The sequence below is a fragment of the Heterocephalus glaber genome, unplaced genomic scaffold (assembly GCF_053883595.1).
Source record: "Heterocephalus glaber isolate CG9 unplaced genomic scaffold, H.glaber_assembly_v1.0 deba00001594, whole genome shotgun sequence".
NCBI lineage: Eukaryota > Metazoa > Chordata > Mammalia > Rodentia > Bathyergidae > Heterocephalus > Heterocephalus glaber.
In genome coordinates, this window is record NW_028258369.1 from 12,029,877 (window position 1) to 12,055,668 (window position 25,792).

The following is a 25,792-nucleotide window of genomic DNA, read 5'->3' on the forward strand; positions in this document are numbered from 1 at the left end:
CCTAGTCTGTGAAGTAGCAAGGCTTGGGTGAGTCCACTTCCAGCCAAGGTCAACCTGGCTCCAGCCAAATCCCTTTTCCTGAATTATGGCTTCTCACTGACATAATGGGTTGCTGGTTAATTGCAACCCAGTCTCAGCACCCTTTGATCTCTCCAAGCAAGATAAGCAGTGCCTTCCCCCTTTACATCCCTGTTTGTGTATCAGTTATCCCTGCATCCATATCCAATATCCCTGTCTACGTATCAGCCATCACCAGATGCTTCCAGCCAGATACTTCCAGAGGCTTTACATTATGTCACTAGATGTCTTCAAAGCACACCCTGCTCACCTTCCCAGCTTGTAATCAATAAATACTGGGTGCCCTTGGCACCCTTTGTCTTTGCTGCCCACAGCAGCATTGATCATCCCCAAGACCTAATTCCCTCTAAGTCTCGTTTCTTTATTCTTATCAGCTTGTGTTGTAGTGCCTCATTGAAGACTGTAGACCCACTGTAGGGGTCTATGGTAACACCTTCATACCCATTCCCTCACCTTATTCTGGGGGCTTGATGACCAGTACCATTCAGAAAGGAGAAAATGAACCACAATAATGTTGAAGACTCAAAGACAAACCAGATATTGACATACAGTAAAAACTAATTAGATGCAACAACTATGTTACCATTAGCAATAGAAATCAGCACAATAATAATATAGTCAAAGTCAAATCACATATTAACATACTATAAGAACCAATTAAAAGTTACAACAGTGCCGGGGATTTAGCTCAGTGGTTCTGCTGCCTGCCTCGCAAGCACAAGGTCCTGATTTCAATCCCTGGTACCAAAAAAAAAAAAAAAAGCTACAACTATACCACCACTCTTAATAAAAAAGAGATCTGTAATAATAATACAGACACAAAGGCTATCCAAATATTGACACACAGTAATGATCTACTAAAAGCAACTTCTATATCACCATAAATAATAGAAAAAAAGAGCAATAATATCAAAGAGTAAGCTAGCTAACAGTTAATAAAGCTTAATAGCAATTATAATGAAAATGGAGAGTAGGAAAGGGAAAAATGAAGGAAGATGTAAAACTTGAATTTTGTGTGTTGGGGAGCAGGATCTCACCATGTAGTTCAGGATGGCCTTGAACTCACTATATAGTCCAGGCTGATCTCAAACTCATGGTGATCCTCCTGCCTTAGCCTCCTGCATGCTGGGATTATAGACATGTACCATTACACCTGGCTAAGAGGAAGTAAAATTTGAAAAAGAAAGAAAGAAAATGAGAAGAGAAAAGTGATATAAAAATCTAATCAAAAAACAAAAGAAAGTAAATACAATGAAATAAAAGTAACAGGAAAAAACAAGAAAAAGAAAGGAAAAAAAGAATAAAACAAACAGCAATAAATAAATAAAACTAAACAAACACCCTCCCCCTAAAAAAACAAAGAAAAAGAGAAAATGAGTGCAGAAAATTTCCTCCATGTTCAGGTGTTTGGGTGGATAGTTTCCTTCCAGAACCTGTGGCAATGGAATCCATCAGATATGGAGGATGGATAGTGAGTCCCCACTGGGGCCTATTGTGTTTCCACACTTCTGCTGTGTGAACACTGAGTCCTGCGTTGCCTTTCCCACTGGGCAGGGCCGGTGGATGGTGTATTGTCTGCCTCGGGGCTATTTTCACCCCCAGCAGTTTTAGTGTTTGTGCCCTTCTGTGTGCCTCAGTCACTGCTATCCTTAGAGCCTATGAGCCTGTGAATTTGCCCACTTGCTCCAGAGGCTCCTCTCTCCAAATACCCTACTACATGCCCCTTTTCAAGCATCTTTAGTTTAGTGGCCTCCACAAAAATATGTAGATAAGGCATGTTAAGTCAAACTAAGAATTTCTTTCAGTCTCTTAAGGATAATCAGATTAGTATCAGATACCTCATGTGCTACACCACAGGTCCTTTAGGTTCTGGAAGTGTGATTACAGAGTACAACACTTTGCTATAAGGATGAGAGAGAGCAAGAGATTATAGACAAGCAGTTCTTATCCATTTTGGATCAAATGAGAACGAAGACATAAAGTTATACAAAGCAATGCCTCACTTGCTGAGGAGAGACAGTAATGTGGCATCATTTAATGCTGGAAAATTTCTTTCCTCACTGATATCCAAGCTAAAGTAGCCAGCTATTTTACTGAGATAGCTTAGGAATGGGGGGGGGCAGAGAAACGTGACCTCAACAGACCTCTGTATAGCAAAAGAGGCTTAAAACAAAAATAAGATCTTTCTGATTTTTGCAAAAGATTTTTTTTACTTAGTATTTAATTACTATTTAAAAAGACAAGAATTTGCTTGTAGCTGATGAGCAAAAAGTTAGGCATAAGTCATCATCTGATTGGCTAGTTAAAATACTCTGGAAGTCAAATTACTCAGTGATATACCAGTTACTCTGTGTGGGTATTAGAGTCTTGGAGAAAAGCATTCTAAACAAAATGTCATCTGAGAGCACAAGGCTAAAGGATATATATAAAATACTAAATAAGAAGCTGATAGAAAGAGGCTGTGGCAGAAATTTTTATTCTTTTAGGCATCTAGCAAGTAGTTACTGTATGCAAGGACCTAGCAGCCAGTTATTTTATGTCTTGACTTTTATAAGTTAAACACTTTAACTCACACTCACTAAGCAGGAATAAAGAGACAATTTATAGATCTGTTGGAAAACATAAAACAGACCCATTTCTCCAGTAGAATTGTAGTGAATTGAATCATAAGAGAATAAATGATTATTATACATATTGTACTTGTTACACTACATCTGCTGAGTAGAATTTCCATTCCAAGTATTTTCATCTTCACCATCATCTTGAGTCTTCGATCTATATTTCTTTCCCCTTTTTTATAAAGTCTTTCATTTTTCTAGCACTCTTTTCTTATTTGCTAGATGATCCAGAGTTTGAAGGTTCTGGTAATGTTGCTCTCCCTGAAGTCTGTGTAGGAGGAGGGTTACTAAATAAGAAAGTGCTAATCAATCCCCAGGTGGCAAGAAATGGATAAAGTGCCATCCCCAACAGTGTCCAAATGTCTCCACTGGAAGAATGTGTGGTGCATGCAGCTGGTCTTCCTGCTGGTGCACTTGGAAGCAAGTTTCAAATCCAATAATTTCTTTTTATAATGTTTGGTAAATTCCCTCCTGGGAAACGTCATTGCTGATGCAAAATTAGGGTAAATATTGCCAAGGGTCTGGGCTGCAAACTGCCTTGCTTATTCTAGAGGAACATCAGAGGGAAACTGATTTGTCAGGGAAGAACCATCAGGCAGGTGGAATTGAATTCTTGCAACAGTATTTCTTTCTCTGTATATGATTCCCTCTTGACTTCAATTTCTGCCTGTTTGGGCAGCAACACAGCAGCTTTAACAGTTTCTACTTCTTCCTTTGTTTTTGTAAAACTAGCAGCTCTCTATGCACGATCCAGTACAATTTGCTGTTTTATATACGTTTGAGCTACTCTACCTTTTGCCTTTTCTGTTTCTTTCTTCCAAAGTTTTTTGTTAATTCTCCTTAATTCTCCTTGTTTTCTTTTATAAGCCAACATCTCCCCCCAATTTTCTCGTCTCAATTTCCTTTTTTTTTTTTTGGTACCGGAGATCAAACTCAGGACCTTGCGCTTGCCAGGCAGGCGGCAGCACCACTGAGCTAAATCCCCGGCCCTTCAATTTCCTTTTTAATTTCTCTCTGTTCTTCATCTTTCCTTTTCTCCTCTGTTCAAGTTTAATATTTATTTATTTATTCTTGTTAGTCTTTCCACTCTGACAGTGAGGTCCTCTGCAGGCCTCTGATTTGAACATTCACTGGGCTCCTGAGAGGGACTTGCGTGGCCTGAACTTTCTCCTCCTGTTGCGGGAGAAGTGGGAGGTGTCTTGCAAAGCTCTGCATTTCTGAATTGAGAGTTTTCAGAGGCGTCATTAGGTTCAAGTGTGACAGATGGAGTAGAAACTGAGCTTTCTGACTGGCTGCCACTTGCCATTCATGTTTCACCCTTTAATGAGTGCATCTTTTGGCATCAATTTTAATAGCAACAAAACTGTTTGAAGGTGCTTCTGTTGCTTTCTCATCTTCCCAACTTGCAGCCATCTGTGTAGACTGTTCTTTATCACCGAGAAAGAGCACAAAGGAACTATCTGGAGGAATGGAAATGTTCTTTATCTTGATCTGGATGACAGATACACAATTGTATTTATTCACACGTAAAACTACACCAAGCTGTTTACCTAATATACATGTTATACAGCCAGGAACACCACAAATAACACAAACACAGCACAGCTCCTCTTTGCTGACTTGATGGTGACTGGAATGGCACCCTGGGGCCACAGTGTCACTCCCCTCAGGCTCTGTTCCTCTCTTTATTATGTCCAGTTCGTATGGGGTCTAGGGGTCCCCAGATTCACCCTTGCTGGGCTTGCCCCTCTCTGTCTCTCTCTCTCTCTCTCTGTCATACAAAGAGGAAGAGGAGTCAGAACAGAAGACCAGTGCAAAGCAAAAGTAATTTTATCATACATATTGCAAGAGGAAGTGGTAAAGAGCCACAGGAATGGCGGGGCCCAGAGCTGGGACACTGCCGAATCTGAGGCTGCGGTCTTGTTTTATGGGGTAGGGGTCCTGTCTCCAGCCCCTGAGGGTCGATGCTTGATTGATTGGATATTGGGGGCTTGTTGCTAGGGGTTTAGTCTTGTGGGCCAATAGGGGAATTTGGTTGGGCATGGCAACCTGCTCTAGGAGGGACAGTGCTGCCTGCACAGAGGCAGGTATCAGCGCCAAGACTGTCAGCTCAGTGTAACTACATAGAAGCGGGTCTCAAAACCACTGGCTCTCAGCTAGGCTGCTTGCTGAGTTGCAGAGGCCCCCTCCTTCCTACCTCTTAAAGGGGCCCAGTTCCCTAATCTAATCCTACCTAAGGGTCCCAACTGTCCCTACAGTTTGATGTTTAGTCTCTATGGTCCCAGGTCGAGTTTTGATATCCTTTAAACACATTCATCTATGCACTGGCCACAGGCCTCACAAAAAGCTTGAATTTCTATATCTGGATCCCAGTCTTTATCATCCATAAGATACCTAAAATATAAGGTATCCTGTTCTACTAATTCTATTAGTACAATGAATTCCAATTAGTTTATCGTAATTTCATAATATCTTGTGATATAAATTAAATCAATAATTAATTCAAACTCCCCATTTAGTTCTTTTATTGCATTAATTAAGTCTTTTGATGTAACTTTTGGGTTACAGTAAGTCTCTGATCAACTGCCCCCTTCAAAGGAAACTTAAAAGCAATACATTGGTGATTGGTCTCCCACTACCTCAGCAGCTATTACGTATAGTAGCTGCCTTCCTATTGTGCCTTGCCCCCTCCCCTGTGTGACATCATGCCAAGATGGTTGCTCCCACCAAAGAACAAACCCTTCTTCCCAGCATGCCCCTGTTCCCACCTAGAGAGTAACCTAATACTCGCTCACCTCCTACCAACTAGTGACGTCACCGACTCCTCCATTCCCTAGTCACTACCTCATTCAAGCCCACCTCAGCTCCTACAAATCCCACCCCAGTCTCTATAAGAGACACTCCCTGCCCTGGCCATATTGCCTTTGTCTCTCCTTTGTTCAGAGACAGCCTGGCAGATCTGGTCCCCTAATAAAGGCTTGCTGTGGCCTGGTCTGGTCTTGGTTTTCGGCCTTTTTACCTGACAATTGGGTTTCAGGCAAAGGATGTCCAGTTGCTGTCACAGTCTTCCACCTAGTGCTAATAGTGGCCCTCTCCACTGAGCCAAGAAGTGTGGGCTCCCATGACCCAGGTGACTCAGCTCTCTGGCTCTTCCAGAACAAACCCTGGGGCAGCTACTGCCACTGAGATATGCACCAGGCAAGAACTGATATGTTGACAACATTGAGTCTTCCTATCCATGCAGATGCAATATCTCTCCAGTTATCTAGTTCTTTGATTTCTTTCATTTGACTTTTATAGTTTTTGTCATATAATTTTTGTGCATATTTTGTTAGACTTATACCTAAGTATTTCTTTTTGGGGATGCTAGTAGAAACAATATTATAGTTTTAATTTTAAATTCCACTAGTTCATTGTTGATAGGAAAGCAAACTGACTTTTGTATATTAGCCTTACATCCTACAACCTTACCATAATCACTTAAAAGTTCCAAGAGATTTTATTTTATTTTTTTGGAATTTTTACATAGATTATCATGTAATTTGCAAATAAAGGGAATTTGATTTCTACTTTCACAATTTGTATATTTTTATTTCTTTTTGTTGTTGTACTACATTAGCTAGGACTTCCAATATATGTTGGAAAGCAGTGGTGAAAGGAGATACCCTTTCCTTGTTGCCAATCATAGTGGAAAGCTTCAAGTTTCTTACCATTATGTGTCACGCTAGCTATAGAATTTTGATAGATGTTCTTCATCAAGTTGAGGAAGTTTCCCCTATATTCCTAGGTTGCTCTAGCTAGACTGGGCTAAGAGTATTTCCCTTTATCCAACTCAGGCTCTGACAAAACCCTAATAGTTTACAAGGGGCAATCAAAACTATGCTGAATGTTTAATTTTTTTTTTTTTTTTTTTTTTTTTGGTACTGAGGATCAAACTCAGGTCCTTGTGCTTGTGCAGCAGGTGGCAAAACCACTGAGCTAAATCCCTGGCCCTAAATTTTTTAAAATTATTACAGTAAAGGACCAGGGATTTAGTTCGGTGATGCTGATGGCTGCCTTGCAAGCACAAGGTCCTGAGATCAATCCCTGGTACCAAAAAAAAAAATAGTCCTCCTCACTTCAAACACACTTATCATTTTTGCCACTTTCTGAAGTAGTTCTAGAATCTTCTTTTGTGTATTACCATGTATGAAAAAACTATGGTGAATGCTGCTGTCAAGTACCATCCAACAGAAAAGCAGCCTTGTAAAAATATTACCATGTGTCCTCGTCCACCTTATTCACTAGAGCTGGCATCATGGAACTTGTGGCTTTTCCCCCAAATCAAAATGACCATGAAAGGTAAACATTTTGAGTTGATTCAGGACATGAAGGAGCCACAACAACACAACTGAAGACACTCAATAAAAAACACGTCCTGAACTGCTGCGGAAAGTGGCATGAGTGATGGGATAAGCGTGTTTAAAGCAAGGGGGAGCATTTTTAGGGGGATTAATGGCAATGTGTCTTTTATTGTAATATATTTGTATTTAAACACACACTGTTTTTTTTATCACACTTCATATTTAGGCTGTGGTAAAATAGTTTGTCCTGAGGATAGATTTTTGTTAGGAAGAACTAAATGCTCTGACATATTTCAAAATGCTTCCTTTTCCCTCCTTCTGCTGGAAGCATAAGCTTTTTCTTGGATATTCACTGTGAGAATCTGGTCAAGCTCCTGGAAATAAAACCCATTAAAGTTTATGGACTCCCCCTATAACTGGGTCCCCCCAGAGTTTTCATCTCTCAGACTTGTTCACACTGAACCTTCAGCAATTTGTCAGTTATATTTCAAGTTTTCCTACCTGAGCATTAGATGTTTCTGCTTGGGGATTTCTGATTTATTAGGTTGTTATTCTCTGTGTCTACCTGTCTATCTCTTCGATTTGGGGGCATCTGCGATCTCCCTTCTCTGATGGATCTAAGAACAGCTGTTGATTTCTCAGTTCGTTTGATTTTTTACTTTCTGGAATAGAGTTACAACTTTCACACTTATATTTGAGACTGGAAACCTCCAAGGGAGGCTGTTTTTTTTGGTAACAGGGATCAAACTCGGGTCCTTGCGCTTGCGGAGCAGGCAGCGAAACCACTGAGCTAAATCCCTGGCCCCAAGGGAGGTTTTTAAGCAAGGACATTAGACAAACAGATTTGGTTTTAGGACAGAATCTGTGACAGCAGTGTAAATGACGAAGTATAGTAAGGGAAGGCAAGGACCAAAAGGTCATATGTAATGCTCTTGGAGGAAACCAGGACAGATAAAGACCTGGACGTGGTAGTGGCCCTCTGAATAGAGACGGTCCTACAGAACTTGGGGAGGGGGTGAAAGAGAGGATAGGAACCCAGTAGTAGAAGAATTTAGTCCATGTTCAGTTTTACTGAGACATCAAGGAAAGATATCAAGTAGCCCCAGAGAATTTTTAATGAAGAACTTTGATCACAGCCAGAATTAAAATGTTGCCAGTTGTAAACTGGTGTCTGGAAAATGAAGCCATATGAGAAGCCTGGATCATTCAAGGAGAGTGTGTAGTTGAAGATGAAGAGAAACAAAGAAAAAACTCTGGAAACACCAATTATGTAGAAAAATATATATCAATTTTTATATCAACAGATGATAATTCTGGAACATTGATGTATTTTCTGTGCATTAGATTTTTTTTTTTGAGACAAAGTCTTGAACCCACTACGTAGTCCAGGCTGATCTCAAACTCATAGTGATCCTCCCAGCTCAGTCTCCTGAGTGCTATAAATATAGGCATGCACCACCACACTCTGCACTAGGGTAACATTAAGAATGCATTTTGGTGGGCCGGGGATTTAGCTCAGTGTTTTCGCCGCCTGCTACGCAAGTGCAAAGACCTGAGTTCGATCCCCGGTACCAAAAAAAAAAAAAAAAAAAAGAATGCATTTTGGTACTACTTTCCCTTTTTATGTAATTTAGAAAATCTTTCAAGTGGATATTATAAAGGGAGATAGTTTATTAAAAATTTATGAAGCTTGTCAGTAAAAATTTATGAAGGTTGCCAGTAATTTTTGTATGTATCTCAGAATACCAGTCAAAAAAAATCAAGATTTATAAAAAAAAGGTCATAGCAAAAATCAAGATTTATGTATTTCAGATAAAACAATTATTATTATTTAAATTAGGCATTGAAGAAAATACCAACTTGGAGGTTTAAGAGGCTTTGTTTTAAAAACTATTAATAATTTTTAATTATGTAATACTTGAGATACTATGAATGTTGAATTAGAAGTGGTAAGAAAGGTTTTTTTGTCTTTTTCCTCTAAGGGAAAGTTTTCAAAGTTTCACATTAAAATGTAATATGCTTTGAATTTATTTTTGTAATTTAATCTGACTGATCCTCTGGAATGTACAAAATATTATAGAAAAAGTGTCATATCATGGAAAAAATGTTATACTCATTGTCAGAAAACCCAGGATCCATTTCTGATTCTCTTACTAAATGGACAATCTCACTACACTTAGCATTTCTGGGTTTACTTAAGAAAATTCAAAAGATTACTAAACACATGATATTATTATTAGTGAAAAAATTTAGCAATGTATCAAAGAAAGAAATAAGAACTAGAATACCAAGAGAAAGATGATAGGAATCCCAACTTTTAATACTCTTTCCTTTATTCAACTTATTAAACACAACTGTCATGGAATATTGTTCTGTGCTGAGAAGCACAGAGTTTTGAAAGAAGTTAATCAATTCAACTGGTATCAAAGGTAAAGATTTTCTACTATGAAAAAAAATGACATATTCTGCTTGGGAAAATAAAGGTACGCTTCTCAGAAGAGGCAACATTTGAACTAGACCCGGACACATGATTTGGAATTTGCACGAGAGAAAAATGAGGAGCGATGACAGAAATCACTGCAGCCCCAATAAAGGACTGAGGGAAAAATGTACAAAAATATCACGGAGTATTGTAAGGACAAGATGCATTTGGGAAATAGACATTTAATGAATATGCAAATGACCAGTCTCAGTATGCAAATGAGTACTTTTTTGAGAAAAAGTTCTCTTTTTTTTGATAAAAGAATTGCAGTCTAATACTGGTTTAGGATTGCCAAATAGTCCTGGTTGATTAAAAAAATTCTTTACAGAAAAATTCTAGCTAATAAGCACAGTAGGAATCTTTTAATTAAATAACAAATGTAGCTAATAATGAGCAAAGAATGCTAAAACCATTAGAGGAAATGTTGCCATGGAACTAGACATTATCAGGGCCCCAGAGTATCACCCCATCGATAATTCACTGTTTGTAAAGGACAAACATCTTTAGAATAAATGGATCAGATTGTCATCGCCTGAACCCACTAGTCAGTCTAAAAGGGGATCATAGATGTAATATGCCTATTGATGTAAAGCAATAGGAAGTGCACAGGGTTTCCTATGAAATATTGTATTCTCCAAGCTAGTGAATCAATCAATGCAAGATGTAATTGATTATATTTTAAAATTTTTTATTAGTATATATTTGCCAAACATAATGCTTACATTCATCATAGAGAATTTGTACCTGCACATAATATATCTTAATTCTTTTTTTCCCATTTCCCTCTCCTCCCTTCAACTCTTCTTCTCCTCCTCATTTTCAAAAGCTTTGTTTTCATGTTTTTCCTTCCATTCTTTGTTTTTTCCCTTTTTCCTTCCTTCCCTTCCCCCTCCCCTCTCCCTTCTTCCCCTTCCCATTTGAACATATTCTTCCTACTTCCCAATGTCTATCCCTCATTTTGTTCCTTGTTTATCCATAGGGTTTCTCACACAAGAGAAACAATGCGATATTTAAACATGTGTGTCTTATTTATTTCACTTAAAATTATAAAGAACTAATTTGTAGCTTAGAAGAAGCACAAGGGATAGAGGAGCAAGTTAAACACTATTATGAGACGCAACCAAACTAATTCAAAAGGTGGTATATTCCACAAGACAACTGGCCTCATTTCTTCCACAAGTCAAAGACATTAAACAAAAGAAAGGACGGGAGATCATTGTGAGCTAAAGGAGATTTAAGAGACCTAACAAATACAATGTGTAGACCTTGTTTAGATCCCAATTCAAACAAACCAATTGTTTGTTTTTTAAAGCCAGATGTGGTGGAATATGCTTCTAATCCCAACACTCTGATTGTCTCTTCTGGTTCCATATGAATTTTAGGATTGTTTTCTCTGGTTCTGTGAAGATTATGTTGAATCTATATGTAAGTTTTGGAAGTATGGCCATTTTGACAATATTGGTTCTGCCTATCCAGGAATAGGGGATATCTTTCCATTTTTTGATGCCCACTGCAATCTCCCGTTTCAGAGTCCTATAGTCTTCGTACTAGAGGTCTTTCACATCTTTAGCTAGGTTTTAGGTATGTAATTTTTCTTGATGCTATTGTGAATGGTATTGTTTTCCTAATTTCTTTCTCAGTGAGTTCATTACTGATGTACAGGAACACTATTGATTTTCATGTGTTGATTTTGTATCCTGCTACATTGCTGAATTTTGTCCTTAATTCTAGGAGTTTCTTGATGGAAATTTTTGGGTCTTATATATAGAGGATCACATCATCTGCAAATAATGAAAATTTGGCTTCTTTCTTTCCTATGTCTATCCCTTTTATTTCTTTTTTTATTTTATTTCTTCTTGCCTGATTGCTCTGGCTAATGTTTCGAGTACTATGTTGAAGAGAATTGATAGTGGATATCCTTGTCTTGTTCCTGATTTTAGAGGGAAAGCTCTTAGTGTTTCCCCCATTTAATATGATGATGGATGTTGGTTTGTCATAGGTAGTCCTTATCAGATTCAGGTAAGGTCCTTTTATACCTATTTTTATTATGAATATGTGTTGGATTTTATCAACAGCTTTTTCTGCATCTATTGATGTAATCATGTGGTTTTTGTCCTTGCTTCTGTTTATATGATGTATTACATTTATTGTGTTGCATACATCGAACCATCTTTGCAAACCTGGGATAAAACCTACTTTGTCATGATATATGATCCATTTGATGACTCTTTTGCATTCTATTTGTCAATATTGAGGATTTTTGTATCTATGTTCATTAAGGAGATTGGCCTATAATTTTCTTTTTAGGTGAGTCATTGTGAGGTTTTGGGACAAGAGTGATAATGGCTTCCAGAAATGAATTTGGAAGCACTCTTTCCTTTTCAACTTCATTGAAAAATTTGAAGAGTACTGGTGTTATTGTGTCCTTAAAGGTCTTGTGGAATTCAGCAATGAGTCAAAGTCCTTGGCTTTTCTTAGTTGGTAGGTTTCTTATTATTGCCTCAATTTCACCATTTTTATTGGATTGCTCAAAATTTTTATGTCTTCTTGATTTAGTTTTGGTAATTTGTATCTAGGAATCTGTCCATTTCTTCAAGACTTTCCAAGTTTTTGGAATACAATTTTTCATAGTAGTTACTATTGGCACATGTATGCAGTACATAATTATTACAATCATTGTGAAGTGTTGGTCCATGCACATAAAACATCTTAATTATTTTTGTTTCCCATTTTTATCCTTTCCCTCACCCCACCCTCTATCCACATCTCTGAAATCTCTTCACTTTTCTGCTTTTACCTGAAAAAGTTGTTTGGAACTTCCCTATAGGGAATGGGAATGGAGATGTTACCATAGGCCTCTGCAGTAAGTCTGCAGTCTCCTGTGAGGCATTATAATACAATATAATAAGAAAAAAGAAAAGAAATGAGACTTAGAACTGGGCCTTGGGGTTGATCAGTGCTGTTCTAGGCAGCAAAGACAAGGAGTGCCAAGGGCACCCAGTATTTTTTTTTTCTTTTTACATTAAATTCTTTTATTGGTACATTGTAGGTATACAACACAATTACATTTCTCATTGGGAATTGTACCTTTACATAATGCATCTTGGTTCTTATTTTTTCCCCATTCCTAGCCCTCCCTTCACGCCCTCCACCCTTCCCTATTTACAAAGACTTTATTTCCATTTTTTCCATTTCTCATCATTTTTCCTTTCCCTTCTTTTCTTTCCCCTGACCTTCCCACTACCCCACCCCTTTGGACCTTTTCTTCCTATTTTACATTATCAATTATTCATTCTAATCATTGGTACATTTTAGGTATACAATATAATGACATTCATCATTGGAAATTTGCACCTTTACATAGTCTCTCTTGGTTCTTATTTTTCACCCTAGGGCACCCAGTATTTTATTGACTACAAGCATGAGAAGGAAAGAAGTGTATGCTGTGAAGACATTTAGCAGAACAGTGTGAAACATCCAGAAGCATCTGTCAGGAAGCTACGCAGGCAGGGATATCTGATATGCAGGCAGGGATAACTCATATGTAGATAGGGATAGCTGATATGCAGACAGGGATGTAAAGGGGGAAGGCACTGCTTATTTTGCTTGGAGAGATCAAAGGGTGCTGAGACTGGGTTGCAATTAACCAGCAACCCATTAGGTCAGTGAGAAGACATAATTCAGGAAAAGGGATTTGGTTGGAGCCAGGTTGACCTTAGCTGGAAGTGAAATCAGCCAACCTCTGCTACTTCACGGACTAGGACTTAACTCTCAGTAGCAGCCAGGAGCAAAGGAGCAATGCTAACTCAACTCTGCTATCTGACATGCCCATTTGAGTCACGTAAAGCTTTGGTCAGATTCCTAAGATAAAACAATATAGACAAATTATGGAAAAGCAAGAACCATGTGCCAGTTATATATATGTGTGTATATATATATATACATATATATACATGTGTGTATATATATACATATATATATACATGTGTGTATATATATACATATATATATATATATATATATATATATATATATATATATATATATAGCCTGCTAGTACTGGGCAAAGATGTTTGCTATACTTTCCCATTAAATCTTTTCCAACGTATACTTTCTCTAGAAAGAAATCTGTGTCTTCCTTTCTTAACTCTCTTACAATTTACCACACACTTACTCATCATTGTCACCACTTTCTGAATCAGTTGTGGAAGTCCTCTTTGATGTTTTTACAAGATGTGAGTAAAACTATGGTGAAATCTACTGGTTAGTGCCATCTAAGGGAAAGGAAGATTTGTAAAAATAATAGGTTGTGTTCTTATCGTCCATGTTTACTGGAACTGACACCACAAAACTTGTGGATCTTCCCAAAAGTCAAAAAGACCATGAGGAGTAAACATTTTAAACTGATTCAGGACATAGAAGCTGCCATGACAGTGCAAGTTAAGTCACTCACGAACAAGGACTTCCAGAACCGCTTCAGGAAGTTACAAGAGCGGTGGGATTAGTGTGTTCCAAGTGGTAGTATTTTAAGAAGAACAATGGCAATGAGTCTTGTAGTATAACAAATAGTTTTAAAATTAAGTGTTGTTCACTGAATTTTCCAACCACATCTCTTTTTTTCCCCCATTCCTAGCCCTCCCTTCACCACCTCCACCCTTCTCTATTTACAAAGACTTTCTTTCCATTTTTTCCATTTCTCATCATTTTTCCTTTCCCTTCTTTCCTTTCCCCTTTGGACCTTTTCTTCCTATTTTACATTATCGATTATTCATTCTAATCATTGGTACATTATAGGTATACAATATAATGACATTCATCGTTGGAAATTTGCACCTTTACATAATCTCTCTTGGTTCTTATTTTTCAGTCTTGCACAGCCCTCCCTTCAACCCCTCCATTCCTCCCTATTTACAAACATTTTGTTCCTATTTTTCCATTTTCTCATATTAATTACATACCCTTCTTTCATTTCCCCTACTCTTCTCAGCTCCTTCCCTTTTGCCCTTTTCTTCCTATTTCACATTACCTATTATACATTTTAGTCCTTATTTACACTTTCAATTTCTCACAGCTGAGAAACTATTCGGTATTTATACATGTGTGTCCTATTTATTTCACTTAAGAGTATCACATCAATGTGCATCCATTTAGCTATGAATGTCTCTAGTTTCTCATTCTTTATGGCTGAGTAGTACTCCATTTTATTAAAAAACCACATTTTCTTGATCCAGTCTCCAGGTGATGAGCATTTAGGCTGTTTCTAAGTTTTAGCTATCACAAACTGTGCTGCTATGAACATGGGTGCACATATATCACTGTGGTATGATTCTTTTAATTCTTTGGGGAAGATCCCCAGCAGGGGAATAGCAGGGTCAAATGGGACTTCCAGTCCTAGTTCTTTGAGGTATCTCCATACTGATTTCCACAGTGGTTGCACCAGTCTACACTCCCACCAGCAGTGGAGCAGGGTTCCTCTTTCCCCACAGCCCCACCAGCATTTGTTATTGGTTGATTTCATGATAGCAGCCATTCTTTCTGGAGTGAGGTGGAATCTCAGCATTGTTTTCATTTGCATCTCTTGAATGAGCAGTGATGTTGAACATTTTTCATGTATTTATTTGCTATTTCTACTTCCTTGTCTGGGAAGTCTCTGTTCATTTCAGATGCCCATTTTCAGATTGGGTCTTTAAATTTGGGAGTTCTGATCTTTTTAAGTTCTTTATAGATTCAAGATAGTAGACCTTTGTGTGAGGAAAAGCAGGTGAAGATTTTTTCCCACATTGTTGGTTGTCTCTTCACACTGCTGGTGGTTGCTCTTGCAATGCAGAAGCTTTTTAATAAGAAGAGATCCCACTTGTTGATTGTTTGTGGTAGATCATGGGCAACTGAGGTTTTGTTCATAAAATCTTTTCCTATACCGATGTCTTCAAGAGTTCTACCTAACCTCTGTTCCAGCTGGTTCAGCGTTCCTATTTTAATATTTAGCTCTTTAATCCATTTTGATTTTAGTTTAGTGCATGGCCATAGATATAGGTCAATTTTAATCTTTGGCAAGTTGAAACACAATTTTTCCAGCACCATATATTAAAGAGGCTATCTTTCCTCCAATGAGGGTGTTTGGCTCCTTTATTCAAGATAAGATGGCTGAGTGTGTCTGGCATTGTTTCTGCATCTTCTAATCTGCTCCACTGGTCCTCAGGTCTGTTTCTTTCCCAGTACCATGCTGTTTTTATCACAGTAGCTTTGTAGTAGAGTTGCAGATTGGGGATTGTGATACCCCCTGCCATGACTCTGTTACCTAGAATTGCTTTTACTATTCTGAGTCTCTTCTTGTTCCAAATGAATTTTTGGATTGTTTTCTCAAGGTCCATGAAGTATGCTGCTGGGATCTCAATTGGAGTTGCATTGAATCTATATAGCAGTTTTGGAAGTATGGCCATTTTCACTATATTAATCCTTCCTACCCAGGAGCAGGGGATGTCTGTCCATTTTCTGATATCATCTTCAATCTCTCTTTTCAGAGTGCTATAATTTTCAGAGAAGAGGTCTTTGATTTCTTTCATTAGGTTGATTCCTAGGTATTTCAGTTTTTTGGATGCTATTGTGAAAGGAATTATTTGCCCTATTTCTCTCTCAGTGAGTCTGTCATTGGTGTAGAGGAAAGCTATTGATTTTTGTGTGTTGACCTTGTAACCAACTACTTGACTGAATTTGGTTATTAAGTCTAGGAGACTTTTGGTGGAGTTCTTGGGGTCTTCTATATACAGTATCATGTCATCGGCAAATAACGACAATTTGACTTCTTCATTTCCTATCTTTATTCCTTTTATTTCTTTCTCTTCTCTAATTGCCCTGGCTAATGTTTCCAAAACTATATTGAACAAGAGTGGTGACAGTGGACATCCTTGTCTTGTTCCTGATTTTAGCGTGAAGGATTTCAGTTTTTGACCATTTAGTATGATATTGGCTGTTGGTTTTTCATAGATGGCTTTTATCAGTTTGAGGTAGAGACCATCTATTCCAATTTTTTGTAGGGTTTTTATCATAAATGCATGTTTGATTTTGTCAAATGCTTTTTCTCCGTCTATGGAGATAATCATATGGTTTTTGTTCTTGGCTCTATTGATATAGTGTATTACATTGATTGATTTTCATATATTGAACCATCCCTGCATCCCTGGGATGAATCCCACTTGATCAGGGTGTATGATCTTCTTGATGATCTTCTGCATTCTATTTGCCATTATCGTATTAAGGATTTTTGCATCTATGTTCATTAGTGAGATTGGCCTATAGTTCTCCTTTTCGGTTGGATTTTTCTCTGCTTTGAGGATCAATGTGATGCTTGCTTCTAGGAATGAATTTGGGAGTATTGCTTCCCTTTCAATTTCATTGAAGAGTTTAAACAGTAGTGACAGTAGTTCCTTGCTGAATGTCTTGTAGAATTCAGCAGTGAAGCCATCAGGGCCCGGGCTTTTCTTAGTTGATAAGTTTTTAATTACATTTTCAATTTCATTGGTTGATATTGGGTTGTTTAGAATTTTTAGGTCCTCTTCGTTCAACTTTGGTAATTCATATGTATCTAGGAATCTGTCCATTTCTTCTGTGTTTTCCATCTTATTGCCATATAGGTTCTGGAAGTAGGTATTGATGATCCTCTGGATTTCTGCTGGGTCTGTTGTAATTTCACCCTTTTCATTCCTGATTGAATGGATTTGGGCTTTTCCTTTCCTTTTTCTGATAAGGTTGGCTAAGGGTTTGTCAATTTTGTTGATTCTTTCAAAAAACCAACTCTTGGCTTCATTGATTTTTTGTATCATTCTCTTAGTCTCCATTGCATTGATTTCTCTTCTGATCTTTATAATTTCCTCCCTTGTATGAGCTTTGGGTTTGTCCTGCTCTTCTTTTTCTAGAAGCTTGAGGTTCAGCATCAGGTTGTTTAATTGGGCTTGGTCTGTTTCACTAATATGCATATTCACTGCTGTGTATTTCCCTCATAAGACTGATTTCAATGTGTCCCATAGATTCCAATATGTTTTATTGTCTTTGTCATTTAATTGAAGGAACTGTCTGATTTCTTCTTTAATTTCCTCTGTGACCCATTGGTTATTCAGAAGTGTGTTGTTCAATTTCCATCTGTTTATGAATTTTTTTGAGTTTCTTTTGCTATGGATCTCCAATTTCATCGCACTATGGTCTGACGATATACAGGGGATAACTTCATTTCCTTTGCACTTACTTAAACATGTTCTGTGTGTGAGTATGTGGTCTATTTTGGAGAATGACCCATGTGCAGCTGAGAAGTATGTGTATTCTGATTTTGTGGGGTGGAACACTCTGTAAACATCTGTTAAGTTCATTTGTTCAAGAGTTCGATTGAGTTCTAGTATTTCATTACTTATTTTTAGTCTAGTTGATCTATCTATTTGTGACAGTGGAGTGTTGAGGTCCCCCACTACAATTGTATTAGTGCTTATATGACTTTTCATGTCTGTTAGTATTTGTTTTATATAGCTGGGTGCACTAGTGTTTGGTGCATAGATATTTATGATTGTCATCTCTTCCTCTTGGATTCTTCCCTTTTTCAAGCATGTAGTATCCTTCTTCATCTCTCTTAATCAGTGTTGGTTTGAAATCTACTTGATCTGCAAAGAAGATAGCTACTCCTGCTTTTTTTGGGGTTCCTGTCACATGGAGTATTGTTTTCCACCCTTTAACTTTCAGTCTATGAGTTTCATTTTGAATGAAGTGTGTTTCTTGTATGCAGCATTATTGTTGGATTTTGCTTCTTAACCCATTCTGCCAGTCTGTTTCTTTTGATTGGTGAATTGAGACCATTAACGTTGATGGTTATAACTGAAACGTATTGACTTATCATTGCCATGACTTTTTCTTTTTGTTGGGTTCTCCCCCTTTACATTTAATTTCTTGTCATGCCAGATGGGTTCACTCTGCTTTGCTTCCTGGGGTTGTGATCCTCAATGTCTGTTCCTAGGATATTGTGTAAAATTTTTTGGAGTGCTGGTTTGGTATTCACAAAGTTCCTAAGGTGCTCTTTGTTATGAAAGTATCTTATTTCTCCATCCATTTTGAAAGATAGTTTTGCAGGGTACATCAATCTGGGTTGGAGGCTGTTTTCTTTTAGGGCTTGGAATATGTCACTCCAAGCTCTTCTTGCCTTGATGGTTTGCATTGAGAAGTCTTCTGTGATTCTGATGGGCTTTCCTTTGTAGTTGATTTGTTTCTTTTCTCTGACTGCTTGGAGAACTTTGTTCTTCTGTTGAGTTTCTGGAATCTTAACAATTATATGCCTATGTGTAGATTTTTTTTGATCAAGGCTGTTTGGAGTCCTATATGCCTCACTTATCTGTATATCAAGTTCTTTTCCCCTGCTTGGGAAGTTTTTTGCCATTACTTCTGCTAAGAGATTTTTTTTATGTCATCTGCACTCTCTCCTGTTTCTTCTTTGATTCCAATCAGTCTTATGTTATTCTTATTTGCATTGGCCAACAACTGCTGGATTGAGTTCTCATGTTCCCTTACAATTTTGAAGCAATTTTTCTTTTCCTGGTCATTAATTGCAATCTTATCTTCTATATCTGAAATTCTGTCCTCACATTGGGTCATTCTGCTGTGTAGACTTTCAATGGAGTTTTTCATCTCCTGGAAATCTATTTGCATCTGTTTTGTGGATTCCATTTGTTTCCTATGTTGGGATTCCATCATGTTCCTCAGCTCCTCTCTAGATTTATTAATCATGTCTTGCACTAGGAGCACAATCTCTGCTGTTATCTGAGAAATTATTTCTGATTTCATTTTTTCCAGATCCCCTTTTGTTGCCAGTTCAGTAGGTCCAGGTGGTTGAGAATCAGAGTGTTCCATCTCATTTCCCTTTGGGGTTGCTGTAGGTGATCTGGAAGTCTGGTTTTGAGACTTATTTACCTGTCTTCTCATTTTGACGGGGGGGGGGGTTGTTTGCTGTTGGCGCCCTCGCGGCTCACCTCCTCTGAGCTGGGAGAGGTGGGCCAAGTGGCCGGGAGCAGCAGTAGGGATGGTGGCCCAAAAGCTCCTTCCTCCGGGCAGGGAGCGTCGGGATGTTTGGTGGCCGAGAATCCCCTTCCTCTGGACCAGGAGCAGTGGGATGGTGGCTCAGAAGCCCCTACCTCTGGGCCGGGAGCGGCGGGACAGTCGTCAGCCCAAAAGCCCTTTCCTCTGGGCTGGGAGCAGCGGGAAGGATGGTGGCCGGGCAGACCCTTCCTCTGGACCAGGAGCAGTGGAACAGTGGCTCAGAAGCCCCTACCTCTGGGAAGGAATTCTTTAAATGCTGAGAACTTGATTAGCTCCACTATAGTGATCTGGTGGTCCGGTGTCTTCTATGTCTTTGTAGTGTGGAACCAGGTGGTTGTACAGAGAAGAGGCCAAAGGAGGTGGGGGGCAGTGGATTGCTGCCAGGGCACGGGCTGATTCGTTGTTTTCAGTGGGACTGGCAACCTCGGGACCACGTCTGCAGACCTGCCTGTCTGCAGCGGGCTGATTTGGTGTTTTCAGCGCGACTCCCAGTCACATCTCTTATAGCTACCAATTCATTTGAGCATGCCCTCATGCCCTTGTCTTCTCCTTCTCTTTCCTCTTCTTCCCCTTCCCCTTCCCCTCCTCCTCTTCGTCCTCCTCCTCCTCCTCCTTCCTCCTCTTCTTCTTCTTCTTTTTCTCTTTCCTACAGTACTGAAATTGAAATTGAACTCAGGACCTTTGCACTGAGCTACATTCCTAGCTCTATTTCATTTTTTATTTTGAGACAGGGTTAAGTTGCCCAGGCTGGGCTTGAACTTTTATTTTCTTTTTAACTTTTTTTATTTTATGAAAAAAATAAAACAAAATTTCATAACAAAATAATAAGAGAATAACAATAGTTAATACACCGTGTATTATTATCTTCAAAGTAGTTACTCAGAGTACAAGATACAAACCAAAAAGATTCTTACCAAATATAAACAAAAAGATATTAATACAAAACTTTTGGTCCTCTTGCTTTAGCTTCCCAGAATGCTGGGATTACAAGTGTTTGCCACATGTCTGACTTCACCTTCTTGTCTGAATAAATTCTTCTGGTGTTTTATTCTAATCCAAGGGACAGCAAGTTTATTCTGTAAAAGTTCCAATAAGCATTTTTACTTACAAGCCATGTAATGTCTGTCACTTTTCATCTCTGCTATTTTAGTATAAAAGCAGCCATAGGCTATATGAATGGGAATGGTTGTGTTCCAGTACAGCTTCTTTTGTACAAAAATGGGGAGGGACTCCATTTTGCCATTTCCGATCTTTCTTTTATTGTGGCAACCACTGTCCAACCTGAACTTTGCATTTTATTTATTGCCTTCTCAGGGCGGGGGATTTAGCTCAGTGGTGCCACTGCCTGCCTTGAAAGTGCAAGGTCCCGAGTTCCATCCCCAGTACCAAAAAAAAAAAGATTTTTGTATTCTCATTTCTATGGCCCTATTTTGTTATCTACAGTGTCTTTTTTATACTTTTCTTTTTAAGGAGATATTTTCAATTTTATTTATTGTTTCTCTAAAGAAAGTGATGCCTGTTTTTCATTTTGTTTATAATGTATGCCAGATGATTCTAACATCTAAAGGTGGGCTGGGGATTTAGCTCAGTGGTTCCGGTGCCTGCCACCCATGCGCAAGGTCCCGAGTTCAATCCCCGGTACCAAAAACAAACAAACAAACAAACAAACAAACAAAAATCTAAAGGTGATCTCTCTTGTTTCTTCTTTGTAGTACCTCACTTAATTCTGTACATGGTCATTTTTCAGAATATTGATCAGTGCTCCTGAAATTGCTAATGGGGGCTGCCTGATACTTTAACATGAAGAAATCTTTATCCAGAAAGGATTTACATTTTTTACACAGGTTTTAAGTGTCCTATAAGTCTAGTACCTGATGACACTAAACTATACTCATAGAGTTTTTTGTGAATTTGGGCTGCAATTCACATGATGGCTCAATCTGTGGATGACAAGTCTTTAATATGTTGCCTATTATTTTTGCTTCTGTTCTCTTCCATTCAAGGCAAGTATTCCTAAAAAATCTTGGTGGCAGAAACTGGAGAATTTACTTATTCATTCTTCATCCCACTTTAAATGTTCCTGCAGTCACCCATTAGGTCCCCTATCCTTGGCTTCCAAAACCAGTGCCAAGTGCTGTAATTCAGTTCAGTGATTTGCAAATTGCTTATTTCAAAAAGCAGCAAAAAGAATCCTGCTTTCTTTTCTACCTTCTTAATTTCTGCTGTATTTTCACTTGATTCTTACAATTTTGTCAGATTTATATGCTTTTATGAGGTTTTCAAAGGAATATTTCCCTAGAATTTGTAGTTGTTTTCATGAGCACGATTCTCCAAAGTAATATGGCTTGCCACATCAGAAAGTCGAAGTCTTCTTTACTTTCAAAATTTTTTCAGTAAGGTAAAAATTATCTTCTAAATTTAGAAATAGATATTAATTTTAAAAACTTTTAAAAATGTCTTTATAACATACATACAACAAAGTAAAAAAACAAACCTTACGTGCACAGCCTTGTTGATTTCTGCCTATGTGTACTGCTGTGTAACACCACGCACACCAAGACATGGACCATTTCCAGCAACCTCAGAAGGCCCTTTCCATCCTCTGTGAGTATCTACTATTGTGTCTGCTGGAACTTTAGATTAATTTAGAGTGAGGGAAAAAATTGAAAACAAAAACTTCAGTATCTCAAAATACCTCCTAGTTTCTAAATAAGGTGGAGTACTTTCGTGCATTAATGGACGACCAAAGCCTTCTACTTGTAGTTCAAACCAAATTCTATTTGTTGTCTGGCTGCCCTCATTGCCATTGTTGTCTAAGTTTAGATGGCCAAGGATGTTCCCTGTGTTTGTTTATGATTAGGTGCAAACTCAACCCTTTTTCTCTACTGATATTGCAAACCATTTTTTTTTTCTTTACTCTTTCTTCTTCTTTTTGTGGCAGAAGATTGAAACTAGGGCCATTGCATTGAGCTAGATGCTCAGCATTTTAAAAATATATTTAATTTAAAAAATATATATATATTTATTATATATTTTTATATATTTATATATTTAACTTAATTTTTACAATATTTTTAATATATTTAATATGCTTTTTAATATATTTTGAGACTTTGTCTCACTAAGTCTCTACATTGCAATGGTTGGACTTGACCTTGTAATGTCCTGTCTCAGCCTCCCAGAGTGCTGGGATTACAGGCTGGAACCATGCAGTCTTGGCATAGGAAGTGTATTCTTGCCATGGAAAGTTGTACTGCCACATAGAGGACGTTTCTGGATGGTCTACTTCTGGTTTGCGTGATTATTCTTTCTACCGCATCTTCCCAACTGGGTTGGCTTGGTGTGCAGCAGCACTGCTGGGCATTGTCGGTACAGAGGGCTGATTCCTCAGTTCAGCTGAGTGGCTTCCAGGGCCTTTCCTCCTCTGGATGACGGTAAGTGATAAACCTGATCCCCTTCTCAGAGATCTGAATCTTAGTCTTGTTGAGTTGGGGGGGGGGTGTCTGCTGGGTAATTTCTTCAGTTGGTATTTGCTATACCTTGAGTTTCCTAACTACATTTCAGCAGTTATCGACCTTGTGCCTCCAGAAGTATTCTTTGTCCTCTGTTCTATTCAGATAAATAATGCAGCAGATGTAGGTGAAATGACAGAGTTAAGCAAAGGGAGACAGGGATGTCTTTCTAGTACAGTTACAAACAATAAAGCTGAAGGAGTCACTCCATTCCCTCCATTTAATTCTAAACAGTATCTCTACAAACTGTGAGCTAAAATAAACCTTTTTTCCTTTAACTTGTGAGTACTTTTCCCAGCAATGAGAGAATGACTAAGACAGGGACCACACATTATAGGTCAGCCAGCCATAGGAGATTAAAATTTAAAAGTGAAGATATGTAGCATCAGAGCATCAGCCATAATGACATAGTGCCTATAGTTAGCACTATGTTGAACGCTTCAAAATTTCTACCATTAGGCTGGGGATTTAGCTCAGTGGTTACACCGCCTGTCTTGAAAGCATTAAGGACCCGAGTTCGATCCCCGGTACAAAAAAAAAATTCTCAAAATTTCTACCATTGATAAGTCTTATGTTAAGTGCTCTTACAACAAAAAGAAACACAGGAGCACAAGTAACTTTGGCAGTGTTGGACGTGTTTATTATTATATTCTTTGTCTTGAAGTTATTACTGATACTTGCATATGTCAAGAAGCCATCCATTTGTAAGTGTTAGATATGCATAGTTCTTTGTAGATCAATTATACCTCAGTAAATCTGTTAAAAAGAAGAAAATGATCCAAGCACTATCTAGTAGCCGAAATTCTGGGATAATTCCTCTGTTCACAAAAGGATCTCACGCCATAGGAAAGATTTAGCAATGAAAACTACCAGAACCAAAATTGAGGCACAGAGTCCAAGATAGAATCCAATTATAAACTTTGTAATTGCCATTATGAGACTTAGGTGCTGAGCAAGTTTTCAAAAGAGGAACTTGACCGCAGTGACAAAGTAAAAATTCCAGATATAAAAATTAGCATCTCAGAGTGGAAGCAATTAATGAGGGAGGTAGCTAGAGGCTCAGGTCTGGCCTTCCAAGGGCTAGATTTTGTTCCATGTTTCTTGCCATAAATTAGATTCACCATGGAATCTGGACCCGAGTTGATTTCATAGGGGTGGGCAAGACCAGACTTATTCTTTTTGTCTCTGATAATTACTTCTGCTCTATGTATGTCACCTTCTCCACTTGTTTGTAAGTTTTTCAGGACACAGCCTTATCTGGTTCACTTTGCATTGTAACTAATTCATTGCATTGCTTAGAGTGGAATGTGTTGGTAAATATTTGTAAGGTTTGAATAGCAATAGGACTGGATCCTGGAGTGAAAACCTAAGGAGTGGAAGTGTAGTTGGGGACAAAGAAGGAGGTGTAGATTTAAAGGGCAAAACTGTGGTCTCCAAAATTTGCAAAGCCAGTGATGAGAGGTGAGGGGCCAACCCTAAGAAAGAATGAGAGAGATGCCCAGATGGGACAGGTTGAGATGGTTGTGGTGGTACAAGCTTTAATGTGAGCGGGTGAACAGAGAAAGGGAGTTGTGGGGATCCCTTGCTAACGTATGTGTATGAGGGAGATGCTATGTATGTATATAATATACATCTAATGGTCACATATATACTGTACAGTGTAGAGGTCAGAGAGTGTGATAAAACAGAAAGCTATAAAATATTAATTAGGTGATAATTACATACACAAGAAAATGATTATTTACTTAGGGATTTGTTATAGGATTGCTGTTAATAACAACAAAAAACAATGTGTACTAAGACATTTGAAATTTGAATCCATTCCACTGCAAAAATAATTTTGTGTACAGTTTTTCATACTTTCACAAACTCATGTGAGTGTGTGTGTGTGTGTGTGTGCGCGTGTGTGTGTGTGTGTGTGTGATTTCTTCGTTCATTACTGGCAATTCAACCCAAGGCCTTCACACGGACCTACATCCCCAGCCCTTTTTTATTTTTCATTTTGAGACAGGGTCTTGTTAAGTGGCCAAATTACCCAGGCTGGCTTGAACCGGCTATCCTTCTGCCTTAGCCCTTTAAAACGATGAGATTTTAAGCCTGTGGAAATGTGCCTGACTTCACTTTTTGTCTGGATAAATTCTTTTGCTGTTTATTCTGACCCAAGGGTCAGCAAATTTATCCAGTAAAGGATCAAATAAGAAATGTTTACTTACATACAAGCTATGTGGTATCTGTCACATCTTGTCATCCCTGCCATTTTGCTATGAAAGTTGCCGTAGGCTCTATGTAAATGGATGGGAATGACTGTGTTCCAGTGCAGCTTCTTTTGCAAAAACATGCGGGGCTTAATTTTTCCTCGAGGCTGCAGTTCTACCACTCCTCTTCTAGTTCTATAGATCTTTCTTTTTCTGTGTCCAGTCACTATTCAACGTGAGCTCTTCTTTTCAGTTGTCGTATTTTCTGTTTCTAGAGGCTCATTTTGTTATCTGCTGTGTCTGCTTTATGGCTTTCTTTCTTTTTCTTTTTTTTTTTTCCTGGAGAGAATGTCAATTTTCTTTTGCTTGTTTCTCTAAAGAAAGTGAGGGCTGTTTTTTGTTTGTTTGTTTGTTTGTTTGTTTGCTTACCACCTGTGCTAGATGGTCATGACATCTGAAGTTGATTTCTGCTATTTCTCGTTCATAGTGTGTTCTT

General features: G+C 38.3%; 1 pseudogene; it reads right to left on the reverse strand.

The window, feature by feature from the left end:
- Positions 1 to 2,786: 2,786 nt before the first annotated feature.
- The window catches only part of LOC101701107 (UBX domain-containing protein 4-like), a 61,009-nt pseudogene continuing 38,003 nt past the window's right edge, over positions 2,787 to 25,792 (reverse strand).